The 14,411-nt window shown below is 40.4% G+C and overlaps 1 protein-coding gene across 1 annotated transcript in view; it reads left to right on the top strand.

The window, feature by feature from the left end:
- The window catches only part of ASIP (agouti signaling protein), a 57,562-nt gene that overhangs the window by 16,352 nt on the left and 26,799 nt on the right, over window positions 1-14,411 (top strand). Inside the window, exon 1 of the mRNA XM_080405697.1 lies at window positions 1-14,411. This exon is cut by the window's left edge and continues 16,352 nt beyond it. The gene's annotated coding sequence lies outside the window, so the exon portion shown is untranslated.

The following is a 14,411-nucleotide window of genomic DNA, read 5'->3' as shown; positions in this document are numbered from 1 at the left end:
TTTCTTAGTCACTTTCACTATAATACTGGAAGGGCAGCTCACAGACTAGAGGAATGGGATGTTATATTATTGAGAGAAAAATTATGTAAGCAGAACTATTACATGATTGGAAAGGTAAAAAAATAGTTACTTCCTGCATAAAGCAAAGGACAATATGGTAATTAAAGAGAGAGGAGCTATAGGCACTAAATCTTAATTGCCACAGTGGGAGGAGAATGTGCTACAAAGTGCAGGAGGTGTCACTGGGCTACACAGCCTGCTCTGCCCATGGCATTTACAGTTACACAACTATTTTATAATGCTTCATGAATTGTCCCTTTCCAAGATGCAACTATTTTGTCCACCTGGCAGTGTTGTGGTGCCAATCAACCACAGAAATCTCTGCTGGAGCCAACAGCAACAGTGTCTGCCAGTTGCTTGACATCGTCTGTTCAGAGGAAAGATCAAAACCGCAGTTCATCTACTTCTCACCTAACTTCCCACATGCTCATTTAACTTCTACATCTTCTTTAAGATGATGAAGACAATCCATGTTCCTTTGTCTTATAGCAAATTTTAGAATAAAGCAGCTATTTAATTTGCCCTCAGTTCCGATGGTACTGCAAGCACACTTGTACCTAGTGTTTCCAAATACACAACATCGTGGACAGCCAATGCTGTCCAAACCAAGTCTGTGCATTACACACCCGTGTTAACTCTCCTGACAGTGGACTGCCAGCACTCTGTAAGAGGCTCCTGGAAGCTTCCTGGCCTGGTCTCCACCAGGGATAGGTATGCAGCTGGGAAGTGTTCCATCTGGACAAGGAAATTTCCAGCAGCACTCACCTGGCAGAAAGCCTGAGCAGTGCTAGGGCAGCGCAGCTGCAGGGAGAATATCGCAAGCTACCTGCCCCCCTGGACAAAGTGTTAGCCTGCCTTCACACCCAATGCCCCGGTAACACCTGCATTAGATACTCAGCAAGTACTCCAGAGTATGTATTTGACAAACACACCTATACCCATCAAACATCTCGGTTTCAAGGAGCGCATTTGTGTCTTCACCCAGACGGTGCCCTTCCACCTTGCAGAACTCACCTCGAGTGCCCAGAATCCAGCTGTAGTGTCAGGCAACCGGACTAATACACACACCTTCATATCACAGGCTTGTGAAGGCAGAAATTACTCAGACAAAAAGGATTTTTCCTCTACAGTGTCGAGAGGAAATATACACACACACACACCCCAACAGGAGCTACAATGGGTCCTGAAACAAACCGCTGAAGGTGTTCAAGGAGAAGGCACTGAAGTTTCCTCTGCTATATGCTGCTTTTTTCCTATGCAATATGCATAATTCTCAGCAAGACTTCTGGTATGTTTTATTCAGACATTATTTTTTATCTTAGTGATCCCACCCTAATTAAAAAGAAAGCTAGGCAAAGATGGTAAATACCAGAAGAACTGTTCAAAAAAGATAGGCAACATAGGGTGTCCTGGCCATAAAGATTTTACCATTTAGTCTTCACATAAGCACAAAGGCAAAAACTTCCTTGGAGATCTTGATAGGGTTGTGGAGTTAACTAGGTCATCCTGAAAAAAAAGAAGAAAAAAAAAGACTTTTTTGTTTCAGACTTAGTCTTTTCTTGTTTCAAAGCTGGTCCTCTGAGCCCATTTGCAGTGAGACTTTTCAAACTGGGAGGATTAGGAGTTTCTGCACCAGCTACAAAGAACCTTGAGGTAAAAATGTACAGATGGTTTAAAATGTCAACTGCATTTGGACCTATTAACTTCCATCACCTGAAGACCTGGCCCTCAAAATTAAATATTTTTACTCAATACTAAATATTATTACTTCTAGGCAAACAGAAAAATTAAACAATATAATTGTGTTGTGTGAAAGGGGGTGGTAAAAAAATATATAGCTTGTGGAGGGAAGTTAGATTGCATCTTAATACAGTCAGAATTAAAACACTTTAGAAAAAAAAAATAAAAAATGAGATTTTGCTTAAAATTGCCTCAGTGACAAAATCATGACAGTGCCCTTCTCAGCTTAATTTTCTTCTAGTATACAACTTAAGACGCACGTTTTGTAAATATACAACCAAATTCCCTAGGGGAGATTCCCTGTGTAATCACTGTCACAGGAAGCTAAACCAATGAGGTTTCAGGCAACTGTAAGGAGGCTCCAACTGGCTCTGGCAAGGCTATATGCTGGCCATACATTAGGCCAGGTTCAGCCCGACACAAACCAGATAAACTAAAACAAAAGCAAAAAGCAGGGATAATGCTGAAATGGAAGAAAAATTACACTGTTTCCCTTAGAAATGAAATGAGGATTTTACATTGTTGCATTTCCAAATTAAACTCCAGTTAAAGTGTAAATTCAGTGTTATCTGTTCTTGGTTCTCTGTCTGAACAGCTTTTAACAAAAGTTGTTCCAAAAAAATTTTGTAACTAGATAACAGAGAACATTTTCTTCTGCTGCGAGCCTTACTTCCAGCTGTTGAAGATCGTATGTCCAAGAGCCTGCACAGCCCTAAACCTTAAGAAAAAGACCCCAGAAATTTCTCCTTACTGAAATAATGTCCAAAATGTTATTCCACCATCTTATTAAGGTTCCAAACTTTAAGTGTTTATCTGCTTCAAGTTGTTCTGTTTTCTTATTTTCTTCTTGGGAAAACTTGAATGAATAGATTGCTTACATGTGTAGTTCCAGTCCCCACACTTAGCATCCACTGACATGCTCTCGCAGCCTGTGTGGTACGTTCTGGACTGTGAAAAAGCCCAGCTCTCCATGTGCAGTGCTTTCAGCCCAGTCCTGCTGTCATGCCCCTAGCTAAAACAAAAATCAACAAGTTTTACATGCAGTTAAAATGAGGAAAAGGTTTTTAAGACTGTACAATGCTTATTCACGCTTAGTAATTGCTTAACAAAGATTTCCATTCATTTAAATAGCCGTACACTTGAGAAAGGCAGAGCTGTAGAAAGGGCAGTGTAAGAGCAGAACCTACCCCAAGCCCCATCAGCAGAGGCAGATGGACCATCAGCCAAGCAGGTCTTGCAGAAGCAGGACTCGCTTCACCGAGATGCCATCCCCAGCCATCAGGGAAGCAGGAATCTGTTTGGATGCTGTAGCTCCAGACTTCTTCCTCTCCCCTTGTCCTGGCATCATCCCCTTGATTTCATCAATACAAGATCCATTTGGCCGCTGTGAAGAGCAGCATTTCCTCCCAGCCCTTGGCTCACACATGAGGATGATGACCAAGGAGGAGAAGACAAAGGGAGAAAGGAGTACAATTCCTGTAGCATTATCTGCACCCTTTTACGTGAGCACGGCTTGTACAATCTGAACACCTGAAGAATCAGTCTGTACAAACAGCCGTGGGCTCTTCCACAGGCTCCCCAACTCAAGAGGCTTTTGGCCTCATCCCTGAAGCCCACAGTCAGCCGTGCCCAGGCACAGCCCCGGCTCAGGACACAGTCGCTGTAGAGCGCACAGCTGACAACGCTTTCCACGGAAGGATGGGTGACGCACCACCACCGCAGCAGCACGACACCCACCACACATTGCAGCCAGGCCCCGCACAGCTGGGTGCCCATTACCATAACCTCGCACCTCACCCGGCTACTCCACACGGCCAGGTCAGACCCTTGTCTGCAGTGCTTGACCCTGACACACCTGCCTGCAGGCCATGACATGCTACCAGAGCAGGCTCCCCTGCTCTAGGAGTGGGAAAAGAGGAGCAGCTGGGTCCAGGCTGCGCTCTCCCTCCTCCCTCCCTAACAGCCAGTGTTCCTGTGTTTCCTGAGCGATTTGCTGGCGGAGCTGCAGCACATATGGTATCTGTGTGTGCCCTGGGGGCAGGAGGGAGGGAAACACTCTTCTGTTGGGGGAGAAAGAGGTTTCCAACTGTAGAAGGGGGCAAAAGAGAAGCAGCTGCACACTGTACTACTGGCCAATGTCATCCGAGGTGGAGGAGCACCAGGGCTAAATCAGAACCTCCTGGCCAGGGAACCCAGCAAAAGGGGCAGCAAGAGGCATTTGCCTTCTTTACAGTCCCCTGAAACTCACTGACCTTTTTTAAACCCCCACTCATGTGGCAGAAACCCAGTGCTCCATGGCTTGACCATAGCCCTGGATGCTCAAAGGTTCCATTGCCGTTGCTCACCGTTGTGTGGTGAAAAGGGGACTCTGGCTCTGGAGGCCATGAGACCTCATGCCTCAGGAGGAGGGGAGACAGCTGGTTAGCTAAACCTAGGTTTTGAGGGTTTTTGGAAAACCTGGAAGCCCCGTTAGACCAAACATTCTGCCTTTTCATGCCTCCAGAAAGGCGGGTACCAAAGCAATAGGCCTCCCCCTACGATGGGTCTGTGGAAGTAACCTGCTGTCAGGACAGTACTGAGTAGAGCCTTCAGGCCTTTGCTTTTACCTTTTACTAGTTGCCAATACCAAAGGCGCACAATGAGGAATTAGCAGGTCACAGTTGTAGAAACAGGACTGTACACAGAAAAACTAAACTGTTATCAGCGCTTTGCTCCTCTAGAACCGCACACGGGGTCTCCTGTGTCTCACGTACCTGGCGCATCAGCTTTTACTGCGCAAGCACAAGGCCCACGCAGGCCCACAGCTGTAAGTCCCATTTGACACTGCGTTGGAGAGGGAGGAAAAAAAAAATTATAACCCTTTCAAAGTACCACCCCTGCCGATCTGTCTTGGATATTATATATAAGCAAGACCTCACATCTTTAATTCACTGGTTGAAGGTTAACTTCTGGTCTGTATGAGAAGGAAGCAGAACCAGAACATTAAAGACACAGACAGCAGAAGGCCTGTAAGAAAGGTACGTGGTGAATGCACTTGGAGATTTGTTTCTAACGCGGCTGAACAAAACGTATTGAGCATATTCTGCTGTTCCTTGCTGCCCTCAGGCTGATCCTACAATGCCAGGGTGCCTTAATGCTACAGCAGCTTTTAGTCACCTCTTCCTCAGAGTGTTATTTTTAAGAAAAATAAATCCATAGAAAAGCCTTAAAACCTGAGTTACTTAGGAAGCTCTAGATAAATCAAAGGACTCAGCAGGATTAACTTCACTTGAGCTGCAGTGAAATTTCTAGCAATGAGAAAAGCCAGGATTGCCAGTCAATGTACAGCGCTTCAGCTACGGTTTTCAAATCTGGCTGAAAGTACATTCTCCTCAGCTACATGACAAGGGTGAGTAAGTTATTTGTTATTTAACAGGATCTTTTGCTTTTATTCAGAAATATCTTTCTTTTTTTACCGTTTTCCTAAGTTGCAGCAAAATATTTTAGGAAGATATAGTTCCAGTGAGAACTGTAGGTGTGATATGGTTTTGTTTAGCAAGATAAAACGAAAATACAGGCATTGGAGAAATCTATGCTTTAGACACTCTGCTTATATGCATGCATAAATAGATACCATTTACTATAAAAATAGCAGCACCGGTCAGTTGAAACATGAAGAGCAATAACTACTTACCAGTTTTCGTGAAATAAAAGATAACTATATTAAAAAAGGAGACAAATTGTAGTTAAAATATTGCTTTGTGCAACTTTCCTTTATGGGCAAGATAATGTTTTCCTTCTGCATTTTATATTACCAGTTTGCCTTTAGAAATTGGACAGTTAAGACTTAAAAATATCTTTTGATATGAAACATACTTTTACTGCTTTTAGAGTTTTGTCTCATACTGGCCTCAAATTCTCAATATTATAGGGGGAAAATAAGTAGTTTCTTCATTGTGGCAAGTTAAAACTTGTTTGCTGTTTCAGGAGTGAATTCATTGAATGCTAGATCTCTTTTTCTAAGCTGCTTCCAACACTTTTTGTTAACCTCTACCTTTACCAGCAACTCTTATAAACATTCTACGTTGTGCACATTCAGACCTATACAAGATGGTTTTATGATGTGCATATAATTCTGAAACCTGTAAAGACACTAATGGTATTAACAAGGATCAGATATCTGTGGCCTTTCTTGTATAGAAAATAAGAAGGTGGGAGTTCTGAATATTTGAAGAATTTAATGAACAGGTCTTTAAATGTGAAGCTTGACATCACGTGCACACAGTTCTGTGGCTTTTGCACAAACACTAAAGAAGCTTTACAATTTAAGATTAATTCTGGCAAGTTTCTGAAAACATTCACTCCATTTGTTGAACAAGGATGACAAGCTCAGAGAATTTTTTGTAGGGCAGTTAGAGCAATAGTCTTCATTTCCAGTAGATTTAAATTTTAAGTGGGAGAAAAAAAAATAAAAGGGACAAAAAAAATATTGTAATGCTGGTTTTGTGAGGGATTTTTTTCCCTCCCTTTCAAACTCCTTTGCAACAAAAAACATACCAATTTATCCTAAACCAGTCAGCAGCACAGCTGAGAACTGATACAAAACGTTGTTCCAACAGACAGAAATGTAGGAATGTTAATTGAATATTATGGGGTACTCAAAAGCCTTTTCTGTGCTTAGTGAGAAAGTAGATGCTGTAGAACAATTGAAATGTATTTAGGACATCAACAGCACAGGTTGTTTGAGTGCTTAGATACATCCCTCAAAGCACAGTAAATCACTAAGGTGTGAAAATTTTTATGACTGTAACATGGCCAAAGCAAGCTGTGGATGTAGAATGCGAATTAGCTATTTAATATTATTTTTCCTTTCATAGGTTGGTCATGACTGTCATTAAAGCCTATAATTTAAAATGCAAAGAATGTAAGAATTTAATGTAAAATGTCAAAGCACCTCCCAAACCTCATTTTACGTAGAGAGAGTATATGTATGTAGTGCATAGATTTGACATATTGAGGCACAGTGATGCACCATATATTAGTTTTGCAGCAATCAGAAATACAGCAGGTACTTCAAAGAGTAATGAAAATCCCTTCCCTAAAAACATTTACAACTTAAAGTCCTGAAAACCTGTCACGGATGCACGTGATCCAAGCTGAAACAGATGCGACAAGTAGCATATCTAGAACGTACTGCTGGCAGTAATTAACGCAGGGCTGCCACCTTCACATTTACATCACTACTTCTCCCTTCTTCCCGGCATTATTCCTAATGCTCTACCTGGTTTGCCTTTGCTGTCTTTATTTTTCAGGCAAGAAAAGAAACTTAGAACTAAGGACATATCATCTAAAGTGTTACCGCTTGTTTCTATGAAAGCAGGAGCAAACCAGGTAAGTTTATACCCCAAATTTGAAATATTTAGCCTTCAGTTAAACTCCTTCCTGATTAAGTATGAAAGAAAATCAAAAAGGTTAGGATTAACTGTTCATGGGTGGTTGTCATTATTAAATAAACATAATGAAATGGTATGGATTATTTTTTTAAGTTTTTTAATTAATCTTTTGCCTGGTATTGTTCCTGTCCAAAAGCTTTGACATTTTCAATATTTCTATGATCAACATACTCTCTATATTGCTCTTCTCTGAGAAATAAAGTATTTAAATTGCAAAGCAAAGTCGTATCTCGTATTGGCCACAATGTTCTGAAAATTAGGGCAAGTAAAGAAATAAGATCAAACCTTGCTGAAAGGGTTTAGATCATTAGTGTGAAAGACAACCTCCACTAGGAATTTCCTAGCATCGAGAAGGAACACGCCAGGCCGTAGTAATAGCAACGGCAGCACAGCACATCAGTGTGGCAGCAGGAAAAGGCAGCATGGCGGGTTCACGTTGTGTAAACACAATGGTAAATCTAGTACTAACCTCTAGCGTGGGGGGATTTTACACCTTGTGATTGCTTCCAGGGAATTAACATTCTTTATTTCTCAGATTTGAAGATAAACCGTTAAATATTAGACATCTCAAGCCTAAAAAAAAGACATTCTTCTGGAAAGATGTAGCATGGTTTTATGAAAATGCAATGCGACTATTCACAATCTTTTATTCAAAAGCATTAATCAGATTGATTTCACTTGCATCATTCACGTGTCGCTTCTCCAAATTCTAAGGTTTTTCCGAATGTTCTCCAAATATACCCATCTCTTCCATTAATTATTACAGAAAAAAAAATCTAATTTTATATCAGCCCAACTCCACAGAACCAGCAGCAAGAGATGTAATAATTTTAAACTGCTTCTCACTAATTTTTGCAAAGCCAGGTGTGCAAAACGTGGTATTTCTGAGATTTTTGTTATATCTATTCCCATAAAAAGACAAGAACCAGATCAGATATAATCTGTTCAACCAAGTGATCGGTTCTCAGGAAGAATCAGGACCTCGTATGTAAGGGAATGAGAAGCCTCACTGAGAGATGATAGCTCTTCTGCAAAGAAACTCTTTCATGGCCAATTGTTTTGTTCAAGCCTTATCCTATCATGATGTTTCAGGCACTTCATTACTCTATTTTTAATTACTTTTATCATTTTGTCATGTATAGATAAGGATATATTTGCCTGTAATAATCTATTCCATTTTAAAAATACTAATTATATAAGCTGTGAATTTCCACTTTGATGTTCCTTCTATTAAAACATTTTTGTTAGTTGCTAGTTATTTCACAGTTGCATTCCCAGATCACACTGTAGCTGAAAACTATAAAAACTTCTGATCAGAAAATATCTAACTAGACATGTCTTAAATTGATTCAGAAAGCTTCTTGTCGCAGCACTCTCCAAACTAGCCAGCTGCAACAAGGTATTTTACTATCTCATACCAGCATACTCTTCAGGCCAGTCCCTCTGCTGCCTTCTCCTCATCCAGGGCGCAAGCGCACATATACTCACTCTCTCTTCTCTCTGTTTCTTCCTCCTCTCTCTCTCGGCTGCCCAGCCTCTTAACAGAACCAGCCACAGCTGCACCTTATCTACATCAGCCAACCCACCACCCCTGAAGCCAGCCCACAGCTGTACATTATCAATGTTCATTAACCTGCCTTCATTCCTCTACAGCTTCTGAGTCTCAAAGTACGGCAACGCAGAAACCTGATTTTGCTCAGGCAGGGTGTCCTGTCTGCACACCGCACCGCTGCCCAAAGATGTGCGTTATTCCTCCTCTGAGGAGTGAGCAGCACAGTCATGTGCATCCTTTTACTGTCCCTTCAGACTGTCCTTCCCGCAGCTACCTTTAGATTACCTGTCCATACTAACATGTCACAGAAGCGGAGAAACCTCTTCCTACTCAAACTGGTGACAGTCTTGTAAATAACAGCACTTTTATTTAGGCTAACTTTCTTATTCATCCTTAGAAAATACACCTTAAGCCAAGGTGCAAAGGTGTTCAGAATAGCAATGGTTTCCTGATGAAAGCATTTGCAACTGAGAAAAAAATAGATAAATTAGAATTGTTACATTCTTGCCCCATATAAATGTGGAAAACCAAGGATGGATCAAGCTGCTTTCTGTCACGCAAACATAACTGCAAAATCAAAGAGCCATTGCCAAGAGGAGTCTGGTCTCATTTACCCATGAAAGACATCAAATGCTATTACAAAGTAGTGTGAGGCAGTTAAAAAGTATGATCTGTAACTATCCACAGACTATTCAATGGCCTTTGCAGATGAGGTATGCACACAGATCCTTGCCTGAATGGCAAACAAACCACATGTGTATCCAGATCCCTACAGGAACAGGAGAAAAACTCCTTGTCTCATCCCAGTCCTAACACAACTAACAGCGTCTACAGGGAGATAAGCACATGAGGAGGGATGCAGGTGCAGGTAGCAGGCAGGCATGGAAGAGTCTGGGTGTCACGCTGTGGTACGTGTGGGATAACAAACAGTGATGAAGGGTATGGTGAGGGAGCCAGGAGAAATTACGAGGAGATGGGAGAGGATGGCAAAATGGGGGGAAGTGACAGAGAGCAAAAAGCATGGATAATAAAAAATAAATTATAAGGTGTAAAGGAAAGACAGAAAAGAGAGCCTGGAAACATAATGGAGAGAGGAAACGGAAACAGTCAGAAAATGAAGTGTGGAAAAACAAATGTCATAGAAGAGTCTGAGACAGCACAGGAGAAGAAGAAAAGCCAAGGTGTGCCAACTATGGAAAGAAGGAAGAAATAAGGGAAAGAAGGAAAGGCAAAATAAATACTTTTTTTTTTGTAAACATACAACAATAGAAAATATAACCAGTCAAACAGGGAGAAAATGAAACAGTGACTGAGATGAAACAGAGAAGAGAAAGACACCAATACGCACCCACACCACATTTTTCACGAGGTTACAATGGCTGGTACTGTGAATGCAAGCCAGGCTTCCTGCATCTTGTCTGACAACCTAAACCATGCTCCAGAGTGACAGCTGAGTTTCATTTCAAAGCAGCACAGAACAAATCCCTGGGATTTCTTTCTTTTTTAAATGAAAAAATTAATTGCATCCCATAAATGCCTGCAATATAACACGATGTAAATCTGGTGCCCCAAGGATGGAATAGAAGCTAAGAGCAGAATTTGGCACTAATTCAGATAACAGCAGTGTCTGAAAAAAAGCTTAGTGAAAATTTCCCCACAAAAGAAAATCTAATTTTCATTTCAAATGGAAAAAAAACATAAAATCAGACTATTTTGAACTTAAGCTTCTGAAATTGAATAAGAACAGCATTTTCAAAAGAAAGGAAATTGCTGATGCTGAAAATTCCCCTGCAGATATCAGCACATAAAGTTTTATAATTTAAATTCTTTCAGTTGGAAAATTTGGTTACTGTTAAAGATTTTCATGTGGTAAATGTCAATTTTAACAATGGAGAACATTTCAACCCTCTAAAATTCAACCAGTTCTACTACTAAGTGTGCCACCCCATATTTGTCACCCAACAAAAGTGAAGAAACTCGAGCAGAGAATGAGGGAAAAACGTCTGTCCGTTCAAAAGCCTCGGAAATATGTGATGCTCCGGCAAGCCTGCCCTCCTCCCACCGATCTAGGTTTCTTCTCAGAGCCGCTCTGAGAAGCTGCTCAGAACATCACGCAGCTGTTTTTGCTCATTGTGTTCATCTCCATCTGATCCCTTAAGCTTTGCTTCTCAAGCTCGTTCAGGTAACTCACAGAAGATTCATTTTCCTCCCCACATTTCTGGTTGCTGGACATACCTTCCGATTCTGTGGGAATTCTGTTGGTGGTAATCCCAGAGTGCTCCAGGATCCAAGCTAATGCCTTGGATGCTTTTTGGTTTATAAATCAAATGCTAAGCATTTAATTTACATACTTACATATATTTATTATTACATATTAATATGTATTTCATATATTCTGTAATATATACTTAATATATTAATTACACAGGCTATATTAATTGTATAATATTTATATTTCATATAAATCAAATGCTAAGCATGTACAAAGATGCTAAGCACTGTGCGTTTCCTTTAGTAGGAACAGAAATCCCCAGATATTGTCACATAATTTTGCTCATATATTAACACCAGACACGAGTTTCTGAAAACCTTTCAGTCTCTGCCACGTGTGTCCATAACAACAGGTGAGCAACCTGTTTAGTTGTTCCTTAATTTAGTTCCTTAAATTGCTGTCACAAGATTTAGGTAAGGTCTTCTACGCACATTTCAAATCAAAGAGGGAAACCAGCTGGTCAGAGGATTACAAGCAAAACGGGCTGTGCATGTAAGACTGCCCCAGGTATTCCAGCCTTACCTAACAACATTATGCACGCTCAACAAATAGCTAATTACCTGGGTGTCACCTGGCTGAGCCCTTGTATATTCCCACTGGCTTGCAAAGCACAAAGGCTTGGCTACAAACAGCCAGTTTTACGTTAAAAACTCAACCCTTGATCCCATCTTTTCACTGTTACTGCCACAGATCTTAGTAATGAACATTCCAAGAGTATTACACATGTGGAGTTTAGTTAGCTTTTTTTTGTGTGGTGATGTAAATACTACATTCTTAATTACTACATCTTTGACAGCACTTAGAAATTTTCATTTGACAATAGCAGGGCAGAGAAAGGACAAACACATTCCTTTAAATTTTCTAGCAAAAAAGAGACATCTTGGGTGCAGAAGGTTTTCTTTGATTTATAAAGTTATTCAGTTTGAAGCAAAAAGATGTTAACAGCCCTTTTTCACCCTAGTGGGTTTTAATTTAAATGATCAAAGTCCACATTAGTGCCATCAGTTTACTGCAGTGCTAACACTCCTTGGCATTGCATTTCCATAGCCATATGATACGGTTATACAAGTCTGCTGTGAAAAGCTGATTTTTGGTCTGATTTCATTCTCCAGTTCTAATCAGCTCCACGTAAATCTGGAATTGTTGCATTACGACTTAAATAAAACTACTTTAGACTTAATGTCTACAAAAAATTGACCTTGAATCAGGAAAACATACAAGCCCATGGTCATTTCTAAGCATTTGAATAATCTCCCTTACTTTAATAGATTACCTACATACTTAAAGGCCATAGTTATGTGCTTGTCGCCTCCTTGGAGTCTTTACTGTTCATATTTGTGCCAAATCCTCTTTTAAAGTGCACGGCCATGGTCTGTTCATTGTTCTGTTTCGCTATGGAAGAGGGGAACTGAAGCTGTAACACTGGAAAAGTAAAACCCCGGTACAAAAAAGTGGAGAGAATAGTTTTTAACAGAGAGAGGAAATAAAATAAAATCAAATCACCCTCCTTACAGAATATACATACAATACTGCTCGCAACAGGAGTTTCCTGGGAGATCAGTCATGACAGTTATTCAGGACAATCACAAGAGCACAGTATTTTAAACCAAGGAAATAAATATCTGCAATCAGTGAAGGGCTGGGATAATTTACTAAAAAGAAACAGTCTGCAGTGTCTTAGTTCCCTCTCAGAAGAAATCTGTGATTAAATAGATGGACACTGAAACACTTTTCAGAGAGGGCAAAAAGTATGCTACGTTCTAGCCAGCATTCTAAAGAGAAAAAAAAAAAAAAGAAAAGCAACTTTACAATCTGTTAGTGCCTTAAAGCAGAAGTGGTAGAAAAAAAAAATTTTTAAACTTCTGATGTTTACAAAAATTTCCATTATGTTGGTTGTGAGGAGCGGTTCCAACTTCAAAGCAGAAATTCTCATGTCCCCACGGTTTTTTTGCAAATGTTTCAAGTTCTGTAAAGTCAGCTTGTGTTATCCCAGTATCATCTTCCTCACCCTAACCTCCCCATTTTGGGAGGCCTGCTGAGAAAAAAAAAAAAAAAAGAAAAAAAAAAGTAACACAAAGACCTCCCAAAAGAGGTATTTTTTCCAGCACAGGAACAGTCCTGATGAGATCCTAAGGGAACACTGAAAAACTGTATAAAACCAGACGTGTTAATTATGGAGAAATGCAAAGGGGCTGCAGTTTTATTTCATACCGGGGCCTTTCCCCCTCCATCACCTATTTTATACAGATACTCCTGAGGCTGTTAAATCAAGTTTGATTATCCAGCTTCCAAAAACCCACTCATGCTTTGACATTTATTCCAATCTGAAACTCTCGGTGCCCTAGGCTGCAAACACAAGCCGTCTTGTCAGTGGCTCAATAGCTTCACAATTACTTATTTCTATCTAACCCCTCGCACAGAACTTAACTAAGTAGGCATAAAAAAACCCCTCATGGCACACATGACACGCACATGGTTGTAAAATAGCAAACAAAAAATATTAACATACCACTGAAATGTATAATTAAACCCTTGAAATTATAAAAGGACATTTGATATGTTTTGAATAATTGTGTCCACCTTCTGGTTAACTCATCTGGGCCTCATACCTGCAGTTATCAAGCTTAAGAACAAAGCCACTCCTCCCCCAAGTCCTTACGTTTAGTTACGCTGCAAAATTACCTCATTGGGGCACAGTTAAGAGATTAAAAACTCCGCTATTCTCATGCCTGGGGAGCTGCTTGGGCACATTTCCAGCAGTTAGAATAATTTTTCCAGGGAGTGAGCCTGTCAGGTAGGGGAACTTGCAGTAACAAGCCTTAAACAACTATTAAAGAGCACAACAGATTATTTTTTTTTAATCAGCAGGTCTTTTCAGTTGTTTCCCTCTGATGTATGTTTTTCTACCTGAGTGGCAGAAGAATCTCACTGCTATCAGCTGAAAACATCCCTGCCTGAGGACTGCTGGATCAGGACTCTCCCTGTGGCTTTCAAACGGGGAGAAAAAGGAGGGGCTGAGGGTCAACTTTCCACCAGTTTTTTTCAGAGTGAAACAGTGAAAGCAAAAAAAAAAAAGAAAAAAAAAAAGAAAGGAGTGAGAAAAAGCAGAAATTCAAGTAGAAAAGAATAGACTGTCTATCCTAGTCATAATTTTGTCAGCTAAAATTTAGTACATGCTTCTTCATTGCTTTCGGGAGGAGGTGATATTTAAAAGCAGGCTGCACAGCAGTCAAATGGGAGTACAAACAACTCCAAAAGCTTTGCCTATGTTCTCTGAAGATCAGCATAACAAGGGAGACCAGCTGCATTGATTTTCATTAGGGCCTGATGAATAGGACAACAGCTTGCTGTTTCG

Source organism: Falco punctatus (assembly GCF_963210335.1).
Source record: "Falco punctatus genome assembly, chromosome: 10".
Taxonomy (NCBI): Eukaryota; Metazoa; Chordata; class Aves; order Falconiformes; family Falconidae; genus Falco; species Falco punctatus.
This window is presented reverse-complemented; position numbering and strand designations above follow the sequence as displayed.